At 46.3% G+C, this 14,788-nt stretch overlaps 1 long non-coding RNA gene across 1 annotated transcript; it reads right to left on the bottom strand.

Annotated features, from left to right (window-relative positions):
* Positions 1-379: 379 nt before the first annotated feature.
* LOC310660180 lies at positions 380-7,982 on the bottom strand. Its single transcript, XR_014503278.1, has 3 exons — positions 7,920-7,982; positions 4,398-4,438; positions 380-492 (listed from the first exon to the last, which is right to left on the bottom strand). It is a non-coding gene; the product is annotated as an uncharacterized lncRNA (long non-coding RNA).
* Positions 7,983-14,788: the final 6,806 nt, after the last annotated feature.

The raw sequence follows: 14,788 nt of genomic DNA, 5'->3' as shown, positions 1-14,788 counted from the left end.
CTAAGCATTTTGTGTCCTCTTAAAAACTTACAGAATCCTCTGCCCACGAAGGAGGAGGGCCCAGAACTGAAACTCACAGAGAGAGAGAGAGATTTACGGGAACCAGTGTGGCATAATGGCTAGAGTGTTGGTCTAGGAAGATCTGGGTTCAAATACTCACTCCTTTTGTTCACTCGCTATGTTTATCCCAACCTACCTTACAGGGCTGTTGTGAAGATATAAAGTAGGCAGGCACCAGGTGGGGGAAGGACCTGGTGCACTGTTCTTGGCTCATTGAAAGAGAAGCAGGGCATTGTATAAATGTAACAAATAAACAAATAACAGTTTTTGCAGTGCACTCTTATGCATGCTTCTGTCTCCTGTGCCACCCACTAAGATCAGCTCCTTTCTTCTACTCTTGCCTGGTTTCTTTGCAGCAGATCCTGCCACATTCTCTCTCCTTGCTCTCTGGCTTTCTTCCTCTTGTCCACTCCAGCCACCACATCTTCAGACCTTGGGAGGACGGAGAGGCACTGCATCATCATCATCATCAAAGTTCTTCATGTCTTCATCAATACCAGGCATAGGCAAACTCCGGCCTTCCAGGTGTTTGGGACTACAGTTCCCACCATCCCTAGCTAACAGGAGCAGTGGTCAGGGATGATGGGAATTGTAGTCCCAAACATCTGGAGGGCTGGGATGCCTGATCAATACCCTCTCTCTACTCCTGCTCTCTCTCTCTCTCTCTCTCTCTCTCTCTCTCTCACACACACACACACACACACACAGAGGGAGGGAGGGAATGAAATGGAAGCAGGTGCAGGCTGTCCTTCAGTGTGACCTGGTCACTGCCACTTGGGAGAGCCCAGAGTGGGAGACACAACACTTTTGGAGAGCTGGGAGGCAGACCAGGCTCCCTAAGTCTCCACCTCACAGTTGTCAGACAGGCAAGTTCTGGTCTTGTTTTTTGAAAGAGTTGCAGATGGTTGCAGTTGGTGCACTGCCATTTGGAGGTGACCAAAGGGTGGTGGGGACCAGGACATGTGTCCTGTTTTCCAGTCCCAGTGGTTCTACTGCTGCAGGTAGGTGGAGGGGCGGAAGGGTAAGTCATCTCATGCAACACTGGCTATCGCCCTAAATCCCTTACAGAGTTTTGTGTGTGCTCTTTTTTGCTGTTCTAGAAACAAGCCAAAGCATTAACAGTGCCTCGCATGAAACCCATTTTAATTCCAAACCTCGCTGAGTTTGCCATGCCTGTAAACGGAATAATAGAATTAATTTGCTTGGAGTGGGGCAGCTGCAGTGCAAACTGCACCCCTCCATGCCAGTGGAGAGAACAGCATTCAATGGCAACTCATGCCTTCAGGGAAGCCAAACGACATTTGCACAACAATTATCTATAGGAGGCCTGCCATAGGGCAGCTTCAAATTGCTGTCAGTGCCCCATTACATTCCAGCTGGTGTATATCGCCTTGGGAATATCCTGAATAAGGTTGTCACAATACTGTCTGGAAATTTTTTGATGTCCCTGTATATTAGTTTGTAAAGAAAAGGAAGCCTACAAGGGATTCAAACTTTATCGACCCTCCCCAAGTTATTGGAAGCAATATGTGAAGCTGAACAAAACCCTCCAGAGGTGGCATTGGTTGGCAAGGTTGAGATTCTCAATGCAGTATATTAACTTGAGAGATTAAACTCACCGAAATCAATGGGACTTTCCACTGAATGTATATGGTTAGGATCAGGTTGCAATTCTTTGTTGGCCATTCAGCAGAGCACTAAGTAACAACAGGAACTGAGTTGTATTATAATGCCCACTTCTAGTTCCTCTTCATTTGGCATCTGGGAAAAGCTGCATGTGGTTTTCTGGAAGTTTACAATTGGCCACACAGAAATGGTGAACATGCTACACTAATTTGCTTTTTAGTGCAATTCTTTGCTCCCCACCCCAGCTGCACACAATTACTTCCATGCACTCACAATGACCCATCTTGTTAGGTATTACTAGCAGCAATGCGCAGGCGTGAAGTTGTGGTGTGTCTCTCACTAGATAACTTTCAAATCCAAACATTCCCTAAGCAGCTGAAACCATCCCTGAAACAAATATGTGGCTTCCACAAATTTGGGCTTCCATGCTGGTTTCATTACCATAAGATTTGTGTTTGTAAATGGGTACAACCCCCCCCCCCAGTAGGGTTGTGTCTACCTCTGTAGATAAACAGCGATGACTGGAAACTGTGGGGAAATGTTTGTTGTGAACAATGCTTTGTAACCTTCCTTCACCCTACGCGGACACATTCAGTAAAAGAGCAATTAAACAGACCTGTCAAATGGAAACATCTTCAAATTTGCTTGATTGCTTAAAGTAAACGCTTTGGAAATACAGTTATGTATCTTCTTGCTGCTGGCTGAATTCTGTGTGCATTCACATTAATTTCCTTCCCGATCTTAATACCAAACCCATTGGCACTTCTCGCTAGCTGAGCTGGAAACGCAACGTTCTTCTAATAGATGTTCATTGAAGAGGACTCTAATTTATGCTCACTAGCACTGTCTGAAATGGTTTCTGAAATGGAAAATGGCTCCCTTTTAGTCGCCTCCCATTCATACTCCAAGGCCACAAATTATTCTCTTATTAGCTGGAAGAACCCAATTTACGAGAATGAATTCTAGAGCACAGAGATAGGGAGAATGGCATCCTCCAGATGTTTGGGACTATAACATCTCTTATACTGTCACTTGCCAATAGCATCTCGTTGTCATGGACTGGCTGGACACAGAAGAATGGTGGGAGATACCAGCAGGGTAATCCTCAAGGGAAGAAGGCTCAGAGCCCAGGGATTGGTGGTCAGAGGGAGAAGCCTGGGAGGGGTGTGTGTGGGAAGCTGAAGAGGTAACAGATTTTAGTGAGTGGGGAGAGTTTCTGTCAGAGAGAAGTCCAGAATCAGAAGCTGAAGCAGAAGAGGAGGGAGGCCAAGAGGCAGAGATGAGTCAGGCTGGTGAAGAAGCCAGAGTGACTCCTCCTGCTGCTGCTGCAACAAGCTCCTCTCCCCTCTAGCCCCCCCCCCCCAGAAGAAGTGTGAAGAGAGAGGAGCACAGGCAGCTGCATTAGTGAAGTCTCAGATTGCTTGGGAAGTACAGTGGACCCTCTGGATACGAATTTAATTTGTTCCGGGGGTCCGCCTGCAACCTGAAAAGCCTGTATCCGGACACGCCGCTTCTGCGCAAATGTGCGGCACGATAGAGCACTTCTGCGCATGCAGTGAAACCCGGAAGTATACACTTCTGGGTTTGCCGCGTTCGCAACCCGAAGTTTACATATCTGGAGGGATACGTAAGTAGAGGTACGACCCAGGGAGGAGAAAAAGATTAAGGCTGCTGTGGGAAGGTGGGGACCTTAAGCCTCCATAACAATAAGGGCAATAAGGGCAAAACCTACTGTGAAGAGTTGCTGTGCCCATTAGGCCTGGCACTCTTGAGCTGACCTTGCTTCCGTCCAATAAAGAGTTAATTTCACCTACTCCATGTGATTTATTCCTGACATCCACTGCTGAAACATATCCTCCCTAGTTGCCTCCAGCCTGTTTTCAACAAGGGATCCCAAGTAGTGAGAACTCCAAATCAGGCTATGATTGCCATTTATGCAGGTCAAAAGGTGGCACATATTTGTATACAATGGGGACCAGTTAATTCATGTGGATAGTTTCAGATTTCAAAATAATTTCCATAATTTAAATAGAAATATAATACTTTTCACCTACCTAAATGGGTAAAGACCCTGTGTTGGCTGCCCGGTGCTACCTGTTGATGGGCAAGGCCCCTGCTGCTCTCTCTCCTTAAAGGTAAAGGGACCCCTGACTATTAGGTCCAGTCGTGACTGACTCTGGGGTTGCGGCGCTCACCTCGCTTTATTGGCCAAGGGAACCGGCGTACAGCTTCCGGGTCATGTGGCCAGCATGACTAAGTCGCTTCTGGCGAGCCAGAGCAGTGCACGGAAATACAGTTTACCTTCCCGCCGGAGCGGTACCTATTTATCTACTTGCACTTTAATGTGCTTTCGAACTGCTAGGTTGGCAGGAGCAGGGACCGAGCTATGTTGGCAGGAGCAGGGACCGAGCAACGGGAGCTCACCCCGTCGCGGGGATTCGAACCGCCGACCTTCCGATCGGCAAGTCCTAGGCTCTGTGGTTTAACCCACAGCGCCACCTGCATCCCTTCGCTCTCCCCCCTTAGGGCGCTTTATTTTTCAAATGAACTTGAACTAGTTGGACTGTTCCCCTATGAAGCTGGGCACAATGCCACTCTAGCTACATGCGGTAGATGGCAGTCCTTCAGGCACCCTTGGCCCAGTCAGTTTAGATTCACATTTCAGGATTGAAGGATGCTCATTAGGGTAAAGTACAAACATGCATTCTTACCTAGGATGGCAGGAGAGGACTTGGCTGGAGCTACCAGGAGTCTGAATGGGGAGGCAACATGGACGAGGAACGCAGGAGAGAAGAAGCATATGGTAAATTAGGCGATTCAAAGCTTCTGCAGAAGTCAATACTTCCGGCAAAGGGCCTCCGAGTATGAACATAAAAGCATAGTTCTATCTCCAAATTGGCCATCGGCAACCTCTGCGGAAAGGAGCCAGGAAGGGGGCTGAGGTGGGGAGCTGTGTGACCCTTTCCCTCACACAGTTCATTGATTTCTTTGCTTTATAATTCAGGGCTTTCCATTGCCCTTTGACACCAAATTAAAGTTTAATTCAGATGGAGATGGAAGCATCTCCCCCTTGCAGGTTCACTGCTGAAGCATCAATAAGATCTTCTGGGAGTTAATTACACAGTAATTCTTTCGCTGCTCAACACAGCTCATTAAATCCCTTCTCTGCCCCTCCCCTGTTAAGCTCTCCCCCCACCCCAAATGACTGAACTGCTTGCAGACAATAATAGGAGCAGCTTTCCTGCTCCTGTTCCAACCCTTATATCTTCTTCCTCTTCTCTCCCCCACCCTTGCCCCTGCTAAATAGTATTCAGGCCTTCCTTTTCTGCTGATAGCAGATTTGATTTGCATTCTGCCAGAGGGTGGGGAAATGCTATCCGCCTCACCAAGGAGGACAGTAAAACAAACTGGCCAATTAGTCATGTACTGCCAGTCCTGGATTCCTTTTGACAGAGCTATTAACATGCGTAAATAGAAAATCCACATCAGACTTTGTACTTTTAAAAGGCAAAATTAACATCCCATTAGTACTCAGGGCAAGTAAGAACAAGGAGATCAATGGCAGCTGTGTAATTCATCATGGTAATTAAATGGATTTAAGTACTGTACTAATCTGAGGACAACTGAGGAATTGGTTTGATATCAGGAGGAAATAAAGGAGGGCAAGGAAACAGCCTTCATCCCTCTCCAGACAGAAGAGGCAGCATTACATGAGTGGGATCTGTTTGTCCACCAAAACTTATTGAACACCCCATTGTCACTCTCTTCCAGTCTGCTGCAGCAGAGAAGGAGACACCACAGTTCTCGGATCTTGTGCCATGAGAGGACTACCAGTGTGATTAAAATATATAATTTAAGAGAGCCAGTGTGAGGACTTGTGCTATTTTGCAGCAATGGCCAACTCTGCTATTAAAAACCCTGCTCAATGGCCATTGGGGGCCACCTAGTTCAGCACTCTGTTCATGCAGTGGCCAAACACATGCCTATCTATGGAAGCAGAACCTGAGCACAGCAGTGCCCTCCACACCTGCAGTTCCCACAAATGATATTCAGAGACTCACGTCCAACAACAGAATAGAACAAGAGTGGGACACTTAGCCTCTGGAGGTGGATGTTTTGGAACTGCCCTGTCCTCACTGGGCACCAGAGTAAGCCAGGGACTTCCCAGCAGCCACACCCATGGGACAGTAACCAGAGCACTATCCAGCCCAAGCAAGCAAGGTGCACCTCAAAGGGCCAATCAAGAGTCAGAGTCAGCCCATCCACTTGGACAGAGTTAGTTCACACAGACTGTTCCAATCAGCCTCTTCTCAGCCTCCTCCGGGGATCCTGACACTTCACCCCCAAATGGAGCCTGACCCAGGACTTAACCTCGTACTTCTCCATGGATGTGGAGTCCCCAGGCTGAGGCATGACAGGAACGAGCAACAGACCGCCAACCTGAGCCCATAAGCTAGCCTGCTGCTGAAGATACCCTGTTATTTTCCATACTCTGCCGTGACACATTTCCAGAGATGAGTAGTATGTGCTTTCCATTCCAATTGAGAGAATAAATAGCACATTAGCGGTCTCCTTTCTCCATTTGACCGGGAGAACATTAAATGTTTCAGAAGCTTATTGCAGAAAAAGAAACTAGGCATCTGTGGCTATCCTTTAAACCGGTATCAAAGTGTTTTAAATATATGGTGTGGATGTGGCCCAAACTGACCAAGAATATATGAGATCAGCTGCAAACTTTGATAGTAATCCTTCTATCAAATGCTGGGTGTGTTCAGTATCCAGTCCACACCACCTATCTTTCTTTCTTTTTTTTCTTTTTAAAAACCTTGCTAAGCTCCTGGACTCCGTGACATCTTAAAGCCAGTCAGGAGACCCCTGGAGCTGCTACTAGATCATGTGCTTTGGTTCACATACCCTTGAGAGGTGGGGAGACAGAAAGAAACCTTAGCTCCGCACTGGCAATAGCTTGCGACATGTAATGCATTTTATTTCATGTAGAATTAAACCTAATTGGAAACGGCATGTCTGGGAGGCGAGCGTGTGGAGAGTGGCGGCACTCAAGGGAATAGGGTTAGACAAAACAGATTTGTTCTGAGGTTTCTTCTCTTTGGCAGGCTAAGAGTGTAGCTAACTAAGCGGCTTCCTGTGGCATCAGGTACGGCCCAGAGGGACCGCGCTAGACGATTACATAGCGGCAGCGAGAGAGATAAAACGAGGCCTGATCGTCTTGCAATCCTCATCTCCCAGTACCAAAATTCATGGAATCATCTGTGCTTGGGGCTTAATTTCAGCTGCCTTGTTTATTACATTTTTATCCCAACCTTCTTCCAAGGACCTTAACTCTCTCTCCCCCCCCCCATTTTATTCCCACAATACGTGAGATGGATTGCGCAGGCCCAAGGTCACTCAAGAGCTTAATGGCTAGAGGTGGATGAAACCAAGGACTCCTCAATGCTTGTTCTAACTGCTACACCACTCAGTCCCAATTGCTCTGGAATGCATGAAGCAGCAACCACAGTGTGTGTGTGTGTGTGTGTGTGTGTGTTTCTGGGAATACACAGAAGGTCTTTTCCATGTCAGAGAGGCACTGCAACATCTGTTGTTTTTTCAGTATGACATGCTCACCGCCTTAAATTGTGTTCTAGATGTAGCACAGATTGTGTTGGTCTGTAGTTGCTACAGATCTTGTGTGGATGGTAGGTAAAGCACCCCTGGACAGTTAAGTCCAGTCAAAAGCGACTATGGCTTGTGGTGCTCATCTTGCTTTTCAGGCCGAGGGAGCCGGCGTTTGTCCACAGACAGCTTTCCGGGTCACGTGGCCAGCATGACTAAACCGCTTCTGGTGCAACAGAACACTGTGATGGAAACCAGAGTGCACGGAAACGCCGTTTACCTTCCCGCTGCAGTGGTACCTATTTATCTACTTGGGTGAGCTTGGACCGGTTTCTCAGTCTAACCAACCTCACTGGGGTAAAATGGGGAGGAAGAGAAACATGTATGCCATCTTGAACTTGGAGGAAAGGTGGGATATAAATGTGATAGACAGAAAGATAATGTTTTATGTTTTATGTTGAAAAAGACTTATTTTTAGTGTTAATATACATATAAACAGCAGTTTTTTGGCAGTGTACCTAGAAAATCCTGCTGGCATCCCATAGCTCAGAGTAAACCTTGGCAACAAGGGCTAGAGTTTGTCAACTTAATTCAACTTAAATTGACATCTGTACATATACCTGTAAATGTATGTCATCTGGGACGGTGCCTCATGTCTTTTAAACATCTAGCAACATCCCCGCAGAACAGACAAAAGATAGAACTTCTTCACACAATCCATGGATTAATTTATGGAATTCATTGGCACTGACACAAGATATGGTGATGGCTTTTAGGCTTAGCTGTCTTTAAAAATGGATCAGATGAAATAATGAAAGATGGGTGTGTGACAGAAATTGGCTACATTTATAACATCTGTCAGTTAAACCAGACAGAGTTAATATTTTTAAGGGCTAGGGAGGCGGAGGGGTGATGGAGGAGAATCACATTCTCCAGCTGCCTGTGTACTTGAATGTGTGTTCATGTCATTCCCTTTGTGTATCAAAGTGTGTTACCCAGAAGCAGAAACCTCCAAATGCCCTTCTCCTCTTGCTGGCTTTTTGCTCAGTCTTTTGTCGGTGGGCCTGGTTCATGCAGGTACTCAGCTGTGAATTGACTGGTCATATAGAGGGGGAACCCACCACTTCCCTATATTAGGAGAAAGGAGTTCACCGTAGTTTGTACTTCAAGAACCCAGTAGACCTGGTGACAAATGACAGATGAAAGAGGTGGAGGCTGAAAATTTTGCTAAATGCTGGTCTCCCACCAACATCTGACTCTTCTGACTACACAGAACCTGAAGTACAGATAGGAAGAAGTTAATGTCAAAAGCTAATACTATACTCACCTGCCCTTTGCCAACACGGAGTGGGAAAAAGGACAGCAGCTTTCACTAAGTGGACCAAGCAAACTCTGCAGTTGATGCCAGAAGCATTGATGAATTCCACTGGCCTAGGCAGCACATTCAAAGCAGTTACATACTTTAGATTCTTTGGAAGGACAGCCACTGAACTGGCCCACTTTATCTGTCGTTTGTCTTTGTCTTTTGTTGAAATGTTCACTCCACATACTGCCGGGGAATGTGCTCCTAGCAGCTGCTTGTGTACCTCTAAAACAATAAATGAAACAATTGCTGCAATTGCTGGATCCTCCTCAAATGTATCATAGTATGCAGGTTATGGGTAACATACCTTATGGAGGGGTGGGGTGGGCAATCTGTGCCTCCCCCTATTGCTAAACCCCCAACTCCTATCAGTCCCAGGCGGCAGCATTAGGGATGATGGGAGTTGTAGAGCAGCAGAATCTGGAGCTTTTGCATCTCTGCCTGCAGAATGATCCTAAGCATGAAACAAACCCCACTGTGTTTAAAGGGACTGAAAACCCCAAGCTGGTGTGCATAAGCCTGCACTTTTTTGGTGCTTCCACATTACGGGCCTTGCACATGCTTCACACAATATTATCACATGAAATACCCTATATACCCGAGTATAAGCCGACCCCAATATAAGCCGAGGCACCTAATTTTGCTGCAAAATACTGGGAAAATTTATTGACTCGAGTATAAGTCGGTTCACCACACCACAAACCTCCTGGTGGGCCGGAGTGCGTCCCTCCTGTTCCCCTACCTACCTAGGGTGCTGCCGAGAGGCAGAGGCTGGTGGTGGCAGCGGAGTAAGAACAAGCAGCCTGAAAGGGCTGCTTTCGGGCTGCTCGTTCCTCCACTGCCGCCGCCGACAGCTCCAATGGCAGAGGAGGAGGAAGGAGCAGCCCGAAAGGACCCTTACTCGAGTATAAGCCGAGAAGGGCTTTTTCAGCATAAAAAATGTGCTGAAAAAGTTGGCTTATACTGGAGTATATACGGTAGCTTTCTTTTTTGCACCTGTTTACCCCAACCCCTCATGCATCCGTTTGATATTAAACCTCTCCACTGGAAACTGGACAGTGCGTGACCAGTGGGTGGTTCTTGTTACCACCTTCCTGCACCCCGACTTCTTTTGAAGACAAAAATATCTGGGAACACTCTTGTGTTAGGTGCCATGCCATGACCTCCAACCAGTTGAGACTGAAAACTGGGACGTGCATCTTCCTGGCTGTGCTCCCGCACGAGACCACAGTGCGCCAAAACAAGATGTCCCGATTTAGTTGGGGCAATTGAGGGTTAAAAGGTAAAGGGACCCCTGACCATTAGGTCCAGTCGCAAACGACTCTGGGGTTGCGGCGCTCATCTCGCTTTATTGGCCGAGGGAGCCGGCGTACAGCTTCCGGGTCATGTGGCCAGCATGACTAAGCCACTTCTGGCAAACCAGAGCAGCGCACGGAAACACCGTTTACCTTCCTGCCGGAGTGGTACCTATTTATCTACTTGCACCTTGACGTTGGCAGGAGCTAGGTTGGCAGGAGCAGGGAATTCAACGATAGATCATTCATCTCACACCTACCCACCATTAATAGGGCTCCAATGGTTTTAAGAATGGCAAATCAAGTTGACAGATCAGGCTTTTCTTAGTATTGCATCTCTAGCAGGTGTGAGGCTTCTGCTTGCCATATGGGCCTGTTAAAGCCACAGAATCCTGCTTCTGCTCTGGTTGCAGTTAACAGTTGGTGGCCCTCGAATCTCCCATGCATGTCCAAGTCCATCCCAAGACACACCTAGCCCTGGCTCTTTATGCAGAAGGATGCTTCTGTGCCCAGATCACACCTTGCTGGAGCATGCAGGCAAGTTATACCTGCCAAAAGGTGGCGGCACTCCTTGAACTGTACAGCAAAGCTGACAAAGAAAAGGCTGTGGTATATAAGGATAAAGGCAGAGGTAGATGGGTGGGGTTGGGATTAATTCTGAATTCTCTGACTTGCGCGTTATAGTTATATGCTGTGGTTATATGCTGCCTGGTAAGGTAAGCAAACAGGGCATTTTCTTCTTACCGCAATACCTTAGGGCGAAATTACATACTGACATCATCCATGGTTTCGTTTAAAAAAGTGTGCCTAAACTGGTCACTTGCGTTTTGAATAAAAAGCAGGCATGGGGTCCTGATCCATAATGTGTCATTGATCCAAGTTGGGGGTCCGTGCCTGTTTACTGCAGGAAATTGTCCTGTGGCTGGCAGCATATTCGAGGGCAAATAGTCATGTACAGAGAAAACCCAGCAGGAAGCCAATGCTGGGCCTGATTTGGAGCAAAATCACTTTCTGGATAGGGGCCTCATGGCAGCTTTTTCTTCAAAGCAGTCAGCTGGACATCTGGATAGCTCAGTTGGTTAGAGCATGATGCTGACAATACCAAGGTTGCAGGTTCGATCCAGCTGCATATTCCTACATTGCAGCGGGTTGGACTAGATGATCCTCAGGGTCGTTTCCAACTCTACATGCTTTTTTTAAAAAAGAAAAAAATGTAAAGCATTAATAATGTAACGTGTTGTTTGCCCCTAACTCTTGGAAGTGCTGCAGGGGTTTCAGAACACAAAAACAAAGAATGATTTTCTAAGGATTTTTAAAAAAGCATTAGCTTCCATTTTCACATATGAGACATCTGTCAATGAAGTTCAAATTTGCAAAATGGATTGCAAATAGGTTCTTTACTTATTTAGCCTGGGAAATTGGGGGGTGGGGACATTTCAGGAAAGGACACACTACAGCTCTTATATTTAGGAGTTTCTACAGTTTGATTAAATCCAAGCAATTCACTTTAAACCTTTTGAAAAATGAAACACTCGTTTAATAACCCTCTATTTTCCTTCTCATTAACACAGAGTTGGCTTTTTCTTAGCCCTTAGCCCTGTAGCCAGGAAGACAGACAAGAAGTTGCTTGTTTAGCTGTCAGAAAAACCACGCTTTGGCTAGCCTGTGCGATTTGTTCAAGCCTGGGAATCTGAATTTTTCCATCCAGAGAGTGATCAAAGGGGGAGACGAATGCAGCCTCCTGTATCCACAACACAATCCCTCTCTATATTCATCTTCCACAAGCATTGTCATTCAGCAAGAAATGTAGGTGGGTGGGGAAGCATTTGGAGGGGCACCCAAACTTCAAAGGGCAAAGGAATGTTTAAAATTCCTCTTTAGAATGTTTGGATAATGTTTGCAGCTTTGGCTAATTGCTAAACTCGGGGACGGGTGTCCTTGGCAGGGTCAATTGCCATACCATTTGCAGTTGGGAGCTGATATTTCTGTGGTCTTGTGGCAAAGCAAGCGAGCAAAGAGGTGAGTGTGTTTCGTTGGGCACAGCCCAAAGTCCTCCATGATAGCTTAATTAGTGAAAGGCCTGGATGAAGAGGAATGTTTTTTCCCCTAGGACCTAAAGATATGTAATGAAGGCACCAGGAGCCAACACAGAAAAGACCTGTTCTCAGGTTGCCACCTTGAGGTATTGCAGTCCTGAGCCATTTTAGGTTAAGTACTTTCAATTGGCAAAGCTAGACAGCATCTTAAAAAGCTGTCAAGCTTGCCAACAAAGGTCCGTATAGTTTAAGCCATGGTTATCCCAGTAGTGATGTATGGAAGTGAGAGCTGGACCATAAAGAAGGCCAATCGCTGAAGAATTGATGCTTTTGAATTATGGTGCTGGAGGAGACTCTTGAGAGTCCCATGGACTGCAAGAAGATCAAACCTCTCCATTCTTCAGGAAATCAGCTCTGAGTGCTCACTGGAAGGACAGATCGTGAAGCTGAGGCTCCAATACTTTGGCCACCTCATGAGAAGAGAAGACTCCCTGGAAGTGTCTCCGGACAGTGCTGGCCCCCAGCCTCTTAAGTGAGATGGGCGCACAACCCTAGAGTCAGACACGACTGGCCCGTAAGGGCAGGGGTACCTTTACCTTTAAGGAAAAGGACATTCCAGGGTCAAATCAGAAATCGGGACGGCTTCTGAAATCCAGGACTGTCCCTGGAAAATAGGGATTTTGGTGCACAAACTTTTGTGGACTACGACATACTTTGCTGCATGACTTTTGCGTGTCTCATTTCCCCTGTAACTTAACTCTTATTCTCTAACTTCAGAAGCTTATTTTTAGCTCCTGTATCTGGGTAACTTACAAATGGCTCACCTGGCCTAATTAATTCCAGATTTCTCTTCAGCGGCCTTTAAAGATACCGGCAAATGCAATTATTTTTGAAAGGCCACAGATCATCACAAAGTGAGTTAACAGCAGAGGTTCCATGGGGATGTTCATATCTACAATGTTATGGGATTATTCTCTCTCTCCTACCGCTTACAGCCGCTCCTTTGCTATATCTATACCTTTTATCAGAAATGGCCTTGTCAGACATCATGCTGGGAAATGCTATGGAAAGATGAGAAATTAGATTACCATACCTACAGGACGATAAGATAAGGCAGAGTAAAGGAAAACGGGGGGGGGGGGGGGGGACGGTAAAGAAAAGGGCGTGCTCCCTTTCACAGCCTGATAGTTTCATATTTTAAAATCATTTTTATTCCATTCCGCATCCCTGGGCTATGACACTGCAGAGCGGCATCCATTTGATCTCTTCAGCAGTTGCCAAATAACCTTCCTCGAGGGCACCCGTGATTGGCTCTGCTTGTTGCTTTTCTGCTCAGAACACAAAGTTCATCCTGTTCTCATCAATGGATAATGCATTCTCAGTTCTGCATCGGCACAGGATGTTGAGTGTATCTCCAGTTCTTTGGAAGGGGAAAGTCGAAGACATCTTTACTTTAACTAACAGGAAGAAGCCCAACCTGGGGGTGCACTGCAGCAAAGCAAAGCAATCTACCCCTTGTGTTTAAAACCTCCTGAATGGTTTTTAGATGCAAAGAGAGGAACCTTGAACTTCTCTGCACAATGGCTTTGCTGGCTTAATTTAAGCCATGTCTGCCGCTGTTGCTTACTCCATTTCCTGTCTTTTTGTGCATGTTGTGCGGTTTGGTTCTAATTGCTTGGAGCATATTTCTGTCTGGCCATCTGCCCTCATTCCGGTCCTCCTGTATTCTCTGTCTAGATAGATAGATGCCACTGCGGACTTTCCACTTTGCTTTTGGGACCCACCGGAGGCAAATTATCCCTCCATGTCCTTGAATGTTCTGTTCCTGTGTAGCTCACAAGTGCCAACATTATATCCAAATTACGAGCAGCATCTGCCCCCGAGGGGTTTGTAGCCCTGAGGTTTTTACTTTGTAAGATCAAAGCCAAATAAAAATGTCTCTGTTTCAAGCTTGTAACTTGCACTTACTTACTTTCCTGTTCGTTTCCTGATTTGGCACAGGCTGTCTGTGATCAGCTTGGGTGACTCATTGAGTTTCTTTAGGTCTGCACCTCAAAAAAACAGGATAAAAGCAGTTCCTTACTTTCTATGATGCTGTCATGATAAATAAATACACTCATGAGAGTGACAGATATAGGAACAGGCTGTGATTGTGCATCAAGTAGTATAAATCCACCCTGTTGATTCTACTTTTCACATAGCCCATTGCTTCTCCTCCCCCTTTCTGTCATCGTCCATATAATTTGCCACAGGCGAGATACTGTGCTGGATTATCAATGGGCAAAGTGTTCCATCTGCCCTGCCCCACAATGCTCATGAGACCCTTGTAAGAAAGAATATTAGCAGGAAATCAGTCTTTTAGTGTGGCAGCACCTACACGTTGGAACTCCCTGCCTATTGATATCAGGCAGATGCTAGACCTGCTAGACAGCATCTTAAAAAGCAGAGACATCACCTTGCCAACAAAGGTCCGTATAGTTAAAGCTATGGTTTTCCCAGTAGTGATGTATGGAAGTGAGAGCTGGACCATAAAGAAGGCAGATCACTGAAGAATTGATGCTTTTGAATTATGGTGCTGGAGGAGACTCTTGAGAGTCCCATGGACAGCAAGAAGATCAAACCTATCCATTCTTAAGGAAATCGGCCCTGAGTGCTCACTGGAAGGACAGATCCTGAAGCTGAGGCTCCAATACTTTGGCCACCTCATGTGAAGTGAAGACTCCCTGGAAAAGACCCTGATGTTGGGAAAGATTGAGGGCACAAGGAGAAGGGGACGACAGAGGATGAGATGGTTG

Source organism: Podarcis tiliguerta (genome assembly GCF_965153285.1).
Source record: "Podarcis tiliguerta genome assembly, chromosome: 11".
Lineage (NCBI taxonomy): Eukaryota > Metazoa > Chordata > Lepidosauria > Squamata > Lacertidae > Podarcis > Podarcis tiliguerta.
This window is presented reverse-complemented; position numbering and strand designations above follow the sequence as displayed.